Below are 16,089 nucleotides of genomic sequence, written 5' to 3'. Positions count from 1 at the left end.
AAAAAGTAATCTTTTTGTGAATGCAAAAATCAACACATTTTCCAAAGAAGTAAAAAATAAAAAATGATTTCCCAACAATTTGCACATCACTACTTAAATATGATGTGCATTGGTTTACTGATAACTTTCCTTTTTCTTTGGCTAACCACTTACTGCTATAGATGGGCACATTTTGTTGGCGAATTTGGATCCGCAGCGAATTGGCCGGTACCTTTGGTCCGTGGATTTCAGTGGATCAATCTCAGTGCAATTCACGTTTTGTGGATTTTTTTTATTATTATTACCAATACACTCCGCTGACGGATTTGCAGAATCCAACTCTCGGATTCAGCAATACGTTGGCGGATTCTTAAGAATTCGCCAACGGGTTGCTGAATACGCGGATTGGATTCTACAAATCCATCAACGGATTGCATCCAATGACGGTTTAAAACCGTCCAAATCTGTCCACGGATTTTATACCGCAAAACGGATTGGGGGGGGTGTGGAATGCAAAAAAAACGGGAAACGGATTTGCCCATCTTTACTTACTGCTAATGATCAAGGCTTGGCCCTTCATGAGATCTTATGTACCCATTAATACGTTCAAGTAGAAAAAGAGATCAGAAGCCCAGCCGCTCCATGACAAATATAACTCACCAGCCAAAAAGGAGATCAAAAAAACTATTTATTTAAGCTACATAAAAAAAATACGACATCCACGGACAGAAAGAATCCTCCCCTGGCAACAGATAGCTCTATCAGTTATTATTAGGACATGATCTACTGTAAGCTATAAAGCCTACCTGCTTACGCCTCGAACCTTCAAAGATTGAATCCAAAACACTACAGAAATCCAATAGTTATGTCCCTTTAATTCTTTATTATATTATGTTTTCATATGTTTGATGTACTGTAGCGGTACCTATTCACTAGGAAAATAAAGTCCCATTCCATAAGTGTTATGGATCAATAAGTGAGCTTTGGTCGTTCTGGATGAAAAATATGAGATTTTAATAGAAAACATGAGACTCTAATGATGGCAATGAGACTACTAATCCTATAGATGCATGAAGCTATTTTCCAATGTGTGACACCCCAAGAAATTCAGATTGGGGCAGTCTTTCCAGCTCTCAACGCCTAAAATTCCAGAATGCACAGTCCAACCAACTATTATTAAATTGCCAAATTTACTGGAATAATACCACCACAATTTAAACATGCTGCTTTTTTATCATACTGTAATTAAATGCTTGTTTAAAATTGATGTTTTCAAATAAAAACCACAAAATCTAAATCACAAGTATCTTACCCAGTTCCAGGGTGAGCTATTACAAATGCATTATCAGAGTTGCAATAAATATAACAAGCATTTCAATATATTTTTATGTGGTTTTAGAAAACAGTTTGTATGCTGTCTGTGTTACGGCTTCTTCTCTTGCCAATAGGGCCATTAGATTATTTGGTATTTTTAAAAGATAAAGTTGTGGTTTAGATAAAAATGGTTTAAATAAAGAACCACTCCTCAAAGGGCACTAAATTGTCTTACTTACAATAAAGAAAAACTGGAATATATGTAGTCAATTTAGTTGGCTACTTTTGATAAATGACAGAAAGGTAGCACAATTAGGGCTAGGCTAGAACAATTTAGAAGAATGTGACTGAGGTTATCAGCCGTAGCCCCTAACCTGTACTAACTGTGGGGAAAAGAACGCATCTCCTCAAAATGTTGGCTTGCAGTCTTGTTAGCAGCTGGAAAAATGCTTCCTATTGGTATGCAGTTGAAATGACAACGCAGTCCAATTTAATTGGAAGGTTTTATTTTAGAGCCCTCAGTTTGGAAATGGATAGAAGACTAAGGGTCCTATTCACTAAACTTCAATAAGTGACTTAACGCTGCTTAAGTGCACTTTACAAGCGATTTTGCATGTGTAGCTATTCACAAAGCTGTGATGACATGTCAAAGTCGCTTGTAAATGGATTTTTAATTAACGTTGTCACTCTTGATCTAACAAGCCATGCAGTAGCTAAAAAAAAGACTGAAACTCACATTTTGTGTTAGGAGAAGACGTTTGACAGGGTGGATCACCGATACCTCATACAGATCCTGCAGGCGCTGGACTTTGGCCCACAATTTGTGGTCCTTCTCAAGATGCTATACACCCCTGCAGAGTGTTTGGTGAAGATTAATTGATCCCTGACAGCACCTTTGGCATTTGGTCGGGGAGTACATCAAGGATGCCGTCTCACCGGGAAACTGTATGCACTGGCCATCTAGCCCTTCCTTTGACAACTGAAGAAGAGGCACATAGGCCTGGTGCTGTGGTAGCCCGACGTGCAGGTAGTCTCCTTGTGGCCTAGGATCTACTTGATTTGGAGCGGGCAGAAGCGTGACAAGAGGTCTACACAGTGGTCTCTTCTGCTTGGATCAACTGGTCCAAGTGTTCCTGCCTTTTGGTATGTCCCTTACAGGTAGACTCCTTGCCCCCCACATTTTGTAATATCTCTAGTATCTGGGAGTCTACCTGTCTGCTACAAAGAACCCGGCTTCAGAAAATGTCAGTGATCTTGAAGAATGGATTATCGCTCGTCTGGGGTCATGGGTGTATCTGTCGAAAATGCTTACCCTCAGGGAAAGGACTCTGGTGATCAACCAGCTCTTGGTTGGCCAGTCAGCTGTGTCACTGTAATACTGCGGACTGCAGGACAGGATACGGACCCGCAGGGCACAGGTAGGGAGTGGTACACCGACCATGGCCTGAGATCTGAGGCCTGGGATCTGAGGCCTGGGATGCAGGGATAGTCCAGCTCTGGGGAAAAGGAAGGCACAGGCAAGGGGAAGACTCAGGAACAGGACTCAGGGAACAGGACAAAGGGTACAGGACTCAGAGAACAGGACTTGGGCAGGGAGTATGGAGTACACTGCATGAGCAAAGTCCAAGTGCAACTGCCTGCTATTTAAAGGCCAGAGGTAGCTGCTGGCAATGAGAGCCAGAGAGAGGCTTGCTTCCTGTCAGGAGGTGATGGCAGGAATTGCCAGGAAGTGAGATGGTTCCGATTGCTTCAGTGAGGATAAGGTTACTTCATGGCAGCCATTTTAGGTATCGAACAGATCCCTTATAGTCACCGGCTAATAGCCATGGGTCCACCCCCTGAATTCATCAGCATGATCCAGAGGAAGTTGCTGGACTTTCTCTGGATGGGGACGCATTGGGTCTCTGCGTGTGTTGTGAGCCTCATTCAGGGAGAGGGCAGAAAGGGAGTTGTGTGTGTCCTATCCCAGATACATACTTTCCACCTCCAATACCAGCAGAGCTATATATTCACAGAGCTGTCTCCGCAGTGGTGCCAGCTGGCGACCAGTTTATTTTGCCAACTGTGCGATATGGGGTATGACTGGCAACTGTTTATAATCAAGCCCGAGGGGTTAGGTAGACACCTCTCGGTGCTGCCAGAAAACTAGAGGGATCTACTAAGAGCCCGGAGCAAGGGCTCTACAACAAGGAAAGGTGGTGGTGTGGGTTGATTTCCTCGCAAAGCAGTTGCTGTTTAATCTGGCAGTGGGGGGTTGGATATTCGAGTCACCCTATATCCACCGCCGACTAATCCTGGCATGAATGACCAGAGTCGGGGATCTCCTGGACTACGAGCAATGGGACTGGGTAGACGCAGAGGTTCTTGTGCACCGTATGGGTTTGCCTACTGCCCGCGTCCCTTGCCGTCTGATCCAGGAGTGTAAAGATGACATTTCCCCTGACTCATGCACCTTCCTCGAGGGGGTATTGCAGTCTGGAGAGCCCTGCCCACATTTCACCCCCAGCTCTCCGCATCTTTGGGTTAGACCTAAATCATGGAAACCCCATCAGGCTCCTCTCATCTCCAACCTCAGCAGGTTGGAGAACATGCCCTGTCATGTTTCCGTGGCATGCCAAGGAAAGGGCTGTACTCTCTTAAACTCCACATAGTGCACTATCCCGCCCTTGTTACCTGCCCTGATACCATCTGGAGGCAGTTTCTATCAGCTAATAAGGGCAAGATGCCCCGGTGGAGGGAACTCTATTCAGAGTTGGTTCTCTGCCCCACCGGGTTCTGAGTTGGAGAGTCCTCGATGGTGCACTGAGTATGGGAGAGTACTTGGCCCACTTAATGGACACACCTACCACCTGTCCCTTTTGTGGCGGAAGGGAGTGCGTGTACCATATTTATTTTAGGTGTGCCTGACTGCAGACCCTCTTATCCATCTTAACGGACCTTGTTCTGCAGTTATGGTTGCCCTTTTCCCCTCACTTTTTTATTTTTGGGTGCCCAGTGTCCTGGGACAATAAGTCTAGTGATCTACTCACAAACCTGCTCCTGGCATTGGTTAAGCTAGCCATTTATAAGACCAGGAAGCAGTGTTTAGAAGGGGAGGTCTCAATGAACATTGTGTCTATGTTCCGGGCACTGGAGCGCTCCCGTATCCGGGCAGAGTACACGTACTCAGAGTCCGCTAGGATGATCTCAGATTTCGCCTCCCAGTGGCCGACGGGTGGGGTTTCTACTCGTTATCCCGCTTGGATTCTTTTTCACTCACCATCATAATATAGTGCACTTTATTTTTACATTACAGTGCAGTTGTAATTGTTTTTTGTTTATAATTGTTTTGCTGGTTTTTGATTGTTCCATTGGTTGACCCCAATGGAATTTCTGTAACCAGTCAAAAATAGTACTCCCCCTCCTCACTAGTGTGGTATGGCATTTTTCTATCAAACGGTAAAAAAACAAACTATTTTTCTTAGTGAATACCGTTTTTACACAAATGTTACACATACCATGATGTAGGAACATGCGAATATGTTCGATGTTGCAATGACCTTATCGAAGTTTAGAGAATAGGCCCCTAAGGGAGGTTAAGAAAGGTTGAACCACCCATTCCGGTCTAAACTTGCATTCAAGTAAATGGGAGTTATCGCTGGACCGGAGGAGTTAATCCTGAATGAGATGCTATATTCTAGGTCAGGGGTGCACAAACCTTTTGTGTTTGCACCCCCTGCTGCTCTCCCACCCTGCTTGCGCCCCTCCCCCTTACCTTTTCTCAGCCGTTTTCTGACGTCCCGCCATCATGTGATGTCACATTGCCATGGCGACGCGTCGCCAGAAGCTGCCAGAGACAGGGTAATTACAGAGTCCTCGCGCACTCCCCCAGCATTTAATTTAAATGTTGTGGGGAAGAGTGTGGGGCCTCTGTAAGCACCGCACCCCCGCCCCCAGTTTCCGCACCCCTGTATTAGGTTTATGTTTCTATGAAGAAGTTTATAGAGGCCACTGTTGCTATTTATTTGTTTTTGGGTTTTTTCTCTTGTCTTGCTTTATTTTTTTGAACTTGTCTGTTGTACATTGTTAGATAAAAAATTGATTATCTTTCAGAAGACTCAATCCCTGAACATATGCTCTGCTCCAAGTTGACTTTTGTACTCTCCTATTCTGTACATATGTGATAGTACTTATAGTACTGTATATATTATCAGTTAACATTGGGACAAATGTAGCTACATGAACGTAATCATTTCAATTACAGTAGTTCATGTTTGTGCAAAGGTACCATTGACTTTCAATTCTCAAAGCAGCATCATGAGCACTAATTAATTTGTATTAATTACTGCTCATTATACACAGCTCTTAGATAAAACAAATAGTCCTAATTAACATTTTTTCAAAATCTCACTTTCATTTCCATTTATTTTGATTAAATTCTAATGACTAGCCTTTAATGGAAACCTCTATACCTTTAGCATATTATTAATGCTATAGCACTCCGCTAATACAATTAAGTATGCAGTAGGTTTAAATGGTGTAATCTTTAAATCATTGAAAGGATACGATTTCTCATCTTGCATCAGATAACTCCTAACCATTTCGTGCTAACACTGATGTGAAAATAAATGCAACTTCTTGTAAGTTTTGAAAGCAAACGAAGTCCTATTTCAAGTTAAAGAATAAATCATTTGTTGTGTTCCATAAACATCTTTTTAGAGGTTGTAATTCATTACCAAGTACCTGGAAGCAATTTGAACATATTTAAGTACAATGCTAAATCCTTCACAAGTAGTTGCTCTGTCTTATGCATACAATTTAATCAGAGTTACTATACAGATCAAATATTACTCTGAAGAACCCAGATGCTACATAAAGCTACATAATGTAGCTAGCAAATGTTATTTCGGATAAAGAGCTTTCTGTAGTTTATTACTTCATTATCATACATCTCAGTAAATTGTTGCAAGAGATAATCATTTTGGAATATGTGAATAGTCTTGCAATAAAGCGCTATGTATATACTGCACCGAATGAAAAATTGTAATTGCACAGTAAGGAGATGCATTTATGCTAATTCACAATATCTGACAGGCAGTAACATAAAATACTTATGAAACTTTGTAATTGTGAATAAAGAATCAAATCAGAAAAATAATATATTCAAAGTCAAACTTGGGTCAATTATTCCCAGAAGTGGATCAATCAAAAAATATATATTACTGTCTAGTTTCAATGAAGCTCTTACTACCCACACTGAGATGTAACTCATTTATTGTAACCTTTTCCAGGAAAGAACTTCTTGTAAATATAGCATAATTGAAGGGGATAGCTTATAACCATATGCCACTATACGATGTGTAAAAGGGTGCTATAAAAAGTCGGTCATCAATTTTGCAACAAGGGGATTTTTCTAAATGATCTTTGTCTGACTTACTAGCCATATCTTATCAGGGAAACATTATGAAGCTCTTTGATTTCCCATCTACAGAGTGCATGGCTTGATGTGACAAAATCTGCACTTTTATTGAACTTATTGCTACCAAATATATTTTTCATACTTCGCATTACTCTGTCAACACTGATTTGTTTAGTTATCGTACCTGAGTTGTATAGCACTGATGCTCTGGTGAAGTTGGTTAGGCTGCTTATCAATATCGCCCTACTTCAAAACAGTACCATATACTGTGTAGCAGGGGTGACCAACTCCAGTCCTCAAGGCCACCAACAGGTTTTAAGGATATCCCGGCTTCAGCACAGGTGGCTCAATCAGTGACTCAGTCATTGGCTGAGCCACGGATTGAGCCACCTGTGCTGAAGCCGGGATATCCTTAAAACCTGGCCTGTTGGTGGCCCTTGAGAACTGGAGTTGGCCACCTCTGATATACAGTGAGTACAAAACAGAACACAACATTTATCACAGGAAATTGCCTGGAATCGATGGGCATTTGTGCCCTAGTAAATGTGGTTCTGTGTATTGCACCAATTGTACAAAACGAGCCGTTTCATAAGCTGTCCCCATGATATAATTATAATCATACATTGCGCACAAACTGGGTCACAAATATTTATCTCAAGAGCTTTAGTACAACTATGAATTGGTCCCATATTCACAGATTCAACCCTGACCTATTTGAATGTTTGTGGTGTGTAAAGAAATACTATTGCTATATCAGAATTTTTCCTTAACCCACAATGATAGTACTTTTATACATTACTTGCCATACGGTAGTTCATTCACTGAGGTTAATAGATTAATGCAGTATTTGCAAGTACCTACTTTGAGAAATTAGATTATCCACTTTTTACATTATATTAAAACATGAATAATTTCCACTGTTCCCATTTGGGCAGTTTAACAGACAATTAAACAGTTTCTCCTAACTTATGTCCACTTAGCAGAGAGTAGTTCATTTTTAATCTAAGGGGATCAATCTAATGAAGAGTAAAGTGTGTTTTTTTGCCTCTTATAGCAAATGAGTTACTTGTACCTTATTATACATTACAGCTTTATCTTTCTAATGATTAATACTGACTTTATTGTTTTTTGACGTCCAAGTTCAACTAACACACTCATTTTCATTACCAGTCACATATTTTAGGCTATTTATATTCAAAATAAATAATGTAATGATGTTCTGATTAAAACAGCAATTGGTGGTACTACGTTAAAATTACATTTTTAGTGGATGTAACCTTTATACCTTTAAAAATCCTTTTAATGCTGTCCACACTAATATTTTAACGGCTGCATTAGTTACTTACAGTAACTGTGCAGGAAGCTTTAATTTCCTTGCTGACAAGGACTTAAAGACATATTGTGCTTGCTAACATTTAAAAAATGAATGGACCCTAAAATACATTAGTACAGCTCAGTTAATCGAACCCTTAATTTCTATTTATCCTTCTCTAACTTACAAATTCCCTGCCACCTGTTTTCCCAAGCAATGCGTTTTCAAACTTCATATTTCTCTAAACAGTGTCCCTGATATTTTCAGTTGGCTTCCTTAACCCAGAAACTGTATCTAATAGGTAGAGTCAATCCATAATAGGTGTACTTTACAGGAACAAATCCTCCCTAAGTTTGCTGGTCAGAAAGCGTATCATACAGCAGATGCTAATGCCAATTATAGACTATGGGGACATAGTACTGTATAGGGCTTGGCACACCAAACCCACCTTAGCAAACTTGATACCCTCTACAATTCAATATGCCGTTTTGTCCTCCAATGTAACTACAACACACATCACTGCGAAATGCTCAAGGAACTAAATTGGTCATCACTTGAGTCTAGGTGCAAAGTTCATCTTTCTTCTCTTGCCTTCAAATACTTTCTGGGCAAGCTACCCCTCTACTGTATCTGAACAAGCTCTTCACCCCTACCACATGCAGCACTTATCATCTGAGATCTGACTCCAAAAGACTGTTCATGGTCCCAAGGTTCAGCAAAGTATCCGGCCGCTCCTCCTTCTCTTACCATGCACCACAAAACTGGAACAATCTACCGAAGACTCTCACAGCCACCACCAGTCTAAGTTATTTCAAAACTAAAGCTGTCTCACATTTTAATCTGGTCTGTAACTGTTACATACTCCTATAATATATATTATCTTTAACTGTGCATGCGATGTCTTGTATATAGTGTATACCCTGTTCACTTATGTAATTATGTATTTGTAACCATGTATTATTTGTTATCGTAACTCTATGCCCAGGACATACTTGAAAATGAGAGTAACTCTCAATGTACTGTATTACTTCCTGGTAAAACATTTTTATAAATAAATAATTATACTACAAAGCAAGACTGAGATGCCAAAAATAAAGAGGTTTAACAGAGTGCAAAACAAGTCATTTTAATGACCTAAAGAAGTCATCCTAGCATCCAAAATTTCAGTGCACACACGCAGCTTCATCAGAGACCTCTGTTGAAACTCTTTATTTATGGTGTGCTTGACTATTGCTTTTTGATGACAAGTGTATCTTGGCCAGATCTTTTTTGTCTTAGCACCCAGCTTTATTTCCTGTTACCTTTTCAGACCCCAGTTAGGGGGATCCCAAGTTGCTGGTTCTGAGGGTCCTCTTTTGCTAAAGCAAGACTGACCCCATGCAAGGTCATGACTACTCAAACCAAACACTCGCTCAGCGGTAGGTATTACAGGAAGCTCATGTAATAATGGCACATGAGGAGTATAGTCCTACATCAGGGCAGCAGTGTTTCTTTATTTTGATGCAATTATATTATTACAAATAGAGAGTTTACAATGGCAGAACAAATGGGAACATAACTGGAAAGCAAGTTTCAATATATTTCTGCTAAAATGCAGTACACAAGTAGCTTTAGAAATACTGTTATGACATTTTGTATTTGATTGCACTATAACAGCAGAACATTAATATTATCTTCCACTTTCCTCATATTTTCATCTGGGCTAAGAGGGACATATTTTGGATAGCAAGCCAGATGGGGTTAATAGGATGGATTAGACAAAGAAAGTTACAATATTATATATGCTGGCACACTCTCGCAGGTGAAATAGAGATTTACCTCCATTCCCATGTGTGACTTATTCAAAACAATGGCATTTTCTCCCACTTCAAAAAGCCAAAGGGTGTTATACAGTGGGCTACATCTGTATTTCCCCACTTTTGTTTTGCCTTTTATAACAATAATAATAACTTTATTTATATAGCGCTTTTCTCCCAATTCGACTCAAAGCACTTTACAGTTACAAAAAGAAAAAAAGAAGAAAATATTTAAGGTTATAAAAGAGACCAAACACAAGGAAAGATACAACACAGAATGGGACAGTGCTGTAGATATTAAATGTCGGAGAGGTTGTGGTTCATGAATTAAATGCCTGGGTAAACCGGTAGATCTTGAGTCTGTTTTTATAGATTTCCAGAGAGGGAGCCTCTCTAATTGTACGCTGCAGATTGTTCCAGAGAGTGGGAGCAGCGTGGCTAAAAGCTCAGGCCCCAAATGAAGTAAAGGAGATTCTGGGAACTGTTAGGAGTCTTTCATGTGCAGATCGAAGTGAGCACATAGGAGTGTAAGGAACTAGAAGCTCTTTCAGATAGCTGGGACCCTGGTTATGTAGTGCTTTGAATGTCAACAAGCCAATTTCAAAATAAATTTGCCATTACACAGGCAGCCAGTGCAGAGAATGGAGAACAGGTGTCATGTGGCAAAAACGGGTCTGGTTAGTTAACAACATGGCCGCAGTATTTTGGACCAACTGCAGGCGGCGCAGCTCTTTTTCTGGAAGAGCCAGGTAGAGTGCATTGCAGTATTCCAGGCGTGAGGACACAGAGGCATGGACAAGTGTAGTAAGATCCTCTAAGGGGGAGGAGGGTAAGGAGATCAAGTGCTTAATTCTGGCTATGTTCTTTAGGTGGGAGAATGACGATTTGTTCACAGCTGACACCTAATGTTTAAGGGTTTTCATTTATTTATTTTTATAAAATGTTTTACCAGGAAGTAATACATTGAGAGTTACCTCTCGTTTTCAAGTATGTCCCGGGTTACATTAAATGAACAGAGGTTATACATTATATTTAAAGACATTTCACGAACAGTTAAAGATAATATGTGTTATGGGTGTATGTAACAGTTACAGACCAGATTAAAATGAGAGACAGATAAAGTCTTGAAAGAACTTAAACTGGTGGCTGCTTTGAGTCTCAGGTGCTGTCGGTTGTTCCAGTCATGAGGTGCATGGTAAAAGAGGAGCAGCCGGATTCTTTGTTGAACCTTGAGACCATAAACAGTCTTTTGGAGTCCGATCTGAGGTGATAATATCAGATAGCTAGGTTTCTTGCCCAGAAAGTATTTGAAGGCAAGACTGGAAAAATGTTCTTTACCATTAGCATCTGCTATGCAATGCGTTTTCTGACTTAGGGAGAAATTGTTCCTAAATATGTGGGAGGGGGGAAATGGGGAGAGAGGGGAGGAAGTAATGTAATAATGTTTTTCTGATGCAAAATTGGTGAAACATTGGGGCAAAAAATAACATAGGTTTAATATGTTTGCTCTTTGTTTGTCTTTTTATCGGCATAGCCACCTAAGGACATTTAAGTAAGCAATGAAAACATGTTTTAATGCAAATTACTACATTCTTTAACTCTTTCATCCCGTAGTGCAGGGGAGCGCAAACTTTTGGAGTGGCGGCCCCCTGCCTGGTCTCCTTCGCTCTCACGCCCCCTTACCTTGTTTGTCGGCGTCAAATGACGCAACGGGGTCACTTGACCTCGCAGCATCATTTTATGCCATGTTGCCATGGTGATGGGCATGTGACATCACGTCACATGTCACCGCTACGTCATTTGACGCTGCGTTGCCATGGCGATGTGTTGCAGCAACTCTTCTGAATCCCGGTAAGTGAGTTACAGAGCCTCACGCGATCCCCCGGCATTTAATTTAAATGCCTCAGGGAAGAGCACGGTTCCTCTGCAACCGCCGCGCCTCCCCCCAAAAAATCCCGCCCCCCCCCACTTTGCGCACACCTGCCCTAGTGGTTATACTGTGTGTCTCCTCCTTGTTCTATAATCTAGACACAGTAACACATTACATGGGGTCTATTCATTAAAATGTTATAGGTGTAGCTGTTCTCAATCATTGACATTCAAATGTATATCAATGTCCATTAACAATCAATTATGGATATCACACTTTCATAATTAGTCTACTATGTCAGTTTTTATTCGGGCTAACTGTAGATGACGTTCTTGTTGTGCAGTTAGGAGACAATTAGATTACTTAACATTGTCAATTCCAGTTAAATAAAGCATGTGGAGCAATATATAAGAAAACTCAGCCCTTTCATTTGATTATTGATTCCCCAACATGGCAGACCATAAATCCAGCGACTTATTCAGTGAGTGGTACATCTGTAGCAAACTAAAACCCTAGTCCACAATATCGTAACATGTCTGCATGATCAAAATCAAATGTTTTTCATTGTAAAATTAAAGCACATTTACAATGCAGACAATACTATATGTCAAAGAGTGTTCTGCGTGAGTATAATCTACCAAACCCTGAAAAGTGATACAAAGACTACAACCTTTTATGAAATATCTAAACTGAAAAACAGATGGAGTGGAATTGATTTCCGCACCATGGATCACACATTTCTGTTAAAGTTTTACTGTGTAAAAAAGGTAAACTTTTAAATGACTAAAATGTACAAAAAAAAAAATGACATCGTTTGTGGCTAACACCATAAATGATTTGGCCTGAAATTAAAGTATTCAGGTGCTGATACTGTAGGTAGCAAGGTGCTATATTGTACCTTAAAATAACTCTGAGTTTCCTAGGATATTTACTTTAAAAAGCACACTTCATCTGCATACTTTACACGTTGCCCTATGTACTTCACTACTTTTCTTAAACTGTGCTAGACAACCTTACCTAGCAGCAGGTGATATTATATAGCCCACACAATATCCAAAGGGGCCACATTGCCTCTCATTAGGAACCTGAAGGGTTCAACATATGAGCATTAAAGTACATTGGTAACAGTACATTACAAGTATGTCATTAAGGTATTTTAAATGTCACAGTATAAAATGTTACAAATGCTCAATAATCATGAGTGAATCACCGCTGCTATAAGAAAAGTTAAACCTTTTTCCTTTTATATGATTTGAATTGCGCTTCCGTTTAAAAGACTTAAGTTGTCCAAACGCTTTCTGCCTCACTATCCATTTTAAAAATGTTTTGTTTCATAAAAACGCATTTGCCAACAATTATCATGGCACAAAGAACATGCTTTCTAATGCCCATATTCACTAAAGGTATTATCCTGTAGCACAGGGGGCCGCAAACTTTTTTCCCTGCGCACCCCTGCCGGCGATTTTTCTCTCTCTGCGCCCCCCTCCTGACCCCCGCTTACCTCGGCTCCGGCGTCAGCTCCGGTGGCATGACGTCACGTTGCCATAGCAACTTGACGTCACATGACCTCGCAGCATCATTTGACGCTGCTTTGCCACGGCGACGCGTCTAAGAAGCCGACAGAGTCAAGGTTAGTCAGGTTTATAGAGGCCCTGCAGCTGCCCTGGCACTTAATTTAAGTGCCTACGGGAAGCGGGCGGGCCTTTGTAAACCCTGTGCTCCCTGCAGTCAGTCTCGCGCCCCCAGTTTGCGCACCGCTGTGTAGCACACTCTAAATCCTATACAAATTAATGGAAGTTAAGACAAGCTAACACTTAGCACCATTTAGTGATTATGGGCCTGAGTTTTTACTTAAAAGTGTGGGTGCAACTTCCGGTATGGCGCCAGAGCAGTGAGGCACGATCCTAACTAGCTCCGTTGGCTCCTAAGGAGAAATACAAAGTAACTGCTAAAAAAAATGGAAAAATTACCTAAAACAAACTACCACTAAAGAAGAGGTGCAACTGGACTCCAATATATGGAGAAATACTTATCTAAAACCAAAGATATGACCTCAAAATCCCAAAAGACAGACAAAAGGGACAAGAAGAAAGAGAACCATAAAATGGCCGACAGCCACGAGGGTCAGGGACCTGACCCAAGTGAGAAAGACCGGGATGACCTATGTATCTTATGTGGTATATATATATATATATATATATATATATATATATATATATATGTGTATATGTATGTATGTATATGTGTATATATATGCATATAACGCGGCGGGAACACCAACACATATATCTATCTGTATGACTTGTAAGTGTATACACCTGAATAAAAAAAGATATTTAAAAAAAAAAGTGTGGGTGCTTCTCGTTAACTGTAAGCTGTGTGATAAATTGGGTTTGCACCTTTGCACCTTTGCAAACATATTCACAGCTAGTAAATTAGGCTCTTGAAGCTACTGTAGTAAATTAAACTGACTACTAACAATATTGAATGTTCATGAATATTCAATGTCAAGTTTAATACCTTTGAATTTTCTCCTTAATCATAGTACACAAAGTTAATTTTTTTTAGTCATAGTGCAACCATATGAACTTTACTTTCTATGCATAGCCATGGAGTTACTGTAGCTATGCATGCTATTCAAACCTGCTTATATCTTTTTGCAAATAATTCCATAATGCAGGGGTGCACACATTTTTTCCACTGTGCCCCCCCTGCCTGCTCTTCCAGCTGCTCGTGTCCCCCCTCTTACGTTGTCTCCGGCATCAAATGACACAGCGGGTCATGTGACGTTGTGTTGTCATGACGAACCACCGTCAAAGACAAGAGAACTTACAAAGGCCTCAACCGGTCCCCCGGCATTTCATTTAAATGCTTTTGGGAAGACCTCGAGACCTCTGTAAACACCGCGCCTGCCCCAGAAAATCTCAGGGGCGCCCCCCCCCCCAGATTGCACACTAAAATAAGTAGTGTTTTTTCTTTCATACATATATTGTAGCTCAACTAAAAATTTACTTCTCTGAGAAAATTGAGGTTTCACAGGCATATTTGGTCATTTAAACTAATAATTGAATCCATTTCATAAATGACTGCTTTCAAAACAATACATCCGAGAAGCAGCAGAAAAGATACACTACATTCCCCACTAGCACACAAATTGCAATTCCAATTACTCTTCCATTCCGTTATGGCACAACGTCTGAATAAACCCCTCTGTAATATATACTTGCACACCTTAAATGTACCACTTCCCAATGCCTGAATTAGCTATGGGAATTATTTAGCAAAAGCTTTAAAGTGCTCTTAACAGAAGTACTGTATGATATGGTTAGTTTAATGGTTTTGACAATATGAATCTATAACTAACTAGAGCTTCACTTGTGAAGAATGTAGGGTCATAGTCAGTAGTGGGATTCAGAAATGTTAGCAACAGGTTCTCTCTCAACACATTTGTTTATTTTGGACAATAATCATCGTGGAATAGCACGTGCAATAATTGCGACCCTGGAACGTGACTAACAGCCGTACAGCTGTAATTACTGACATTTTTCACACTACTTGTGCTCTATAGTGTTATTTTCTGCACCAAAATAACTAAATATTAATGTGTCTCTGCTAATAGAGGGGTATATTTATTTATTATTTATTTATTTATAAAATATTTTACCAGGAAGTAATACATTGAGAGTTACCTCTCGTTTTCAAGTATGTCCTGGGCACAGAGTAAAACAAAATAATACATGGTTACAAATACAGTTACATAAATGAACAAGGTATACATTATATACAAGACATTGCATGCACAGTTAAAGAAAATATATATTATGAGCGTATGAAACAGTTACAGACCAGATTAAAGTGTGAGACAGCCTTAGATTTGAAAGAACTTAAGCTGGTGGTGGATATGAGAGTCTCTGGTAGGTTGTTCCAGTTTTGGGGTGCACGGAAGGAGAAGGAGGAACGTCCGGATACTTTGTTGAGCCTTGGGACCATGAATAGTCTTTTGGAGTCTGATCTCAGGTGATAGGTGCTGCATGTGGTAGGGGTGAGGAGCTTTTTCAGGTAGCTGGGTAGCTTGCCCAGAAAGTATTTGAGGGTGAGACAGGAAAGGTGAACTTTGCGCCTAGACTCTAGTGATGACCAATCTAGTTCTTTGAGCATTTCGCAGTGATGTGTGTTGTAGTTGCATTGGAGAACAAAACGACAAATTGAATTGTAGAGGGTGTCAAGTTTGGTAAGGTGGGTTTGAGGAGCCGAGCCATATACTATGTCTCCATAGTCAATAATTGGCATTAGCATCTGCTGTGCAATACGCTTTCTGACCAGGAGACTTAGGGAGGATTTGTTCCTGTAAAGTACCCCTAGTTTGGCATAGGTCTTGGTTGTCAGGGTATCAATGTGCATCCCGAATGTTAAGTGGGAG

General features: G+C 40.4%; 1 protein-coding gene across 4 annotated transcripts in view; it reads left to right on the top strand.

Annotated features, from left to right (window-relative positions):
• The window catches only part of XIRP2 (xin actin binding repeat containing 2), a 217,077-nt gene that overhangs the window by 176,879 nt on the left and 24,109 nt on the right, over positions 1-16,089 (top strand). The gene's annotated exons all lie outside the window — the stretch shown is intronic.

The sequence above is a fragment of the Ascaphus truei genome, chromosome 7 (genome assembly GCF_040206685.1).
Source record: "Ascaphus truei isolate aAscTru1 chromosome 7, aAscTru1.hap1, whole genome shotgun sequence".
NCBI classification, from domain to species: Eukaryota; Metazoa; Chordata; class Amphibia; order Anura; family Ascaphidae; genus Ascaphus; species Ascaphus truei.
The sequence above is the reverse complement of the archived record's forward strand: the minus strand, read 5'-3'. Positions and strand labels throughout refer to the sequence as shown.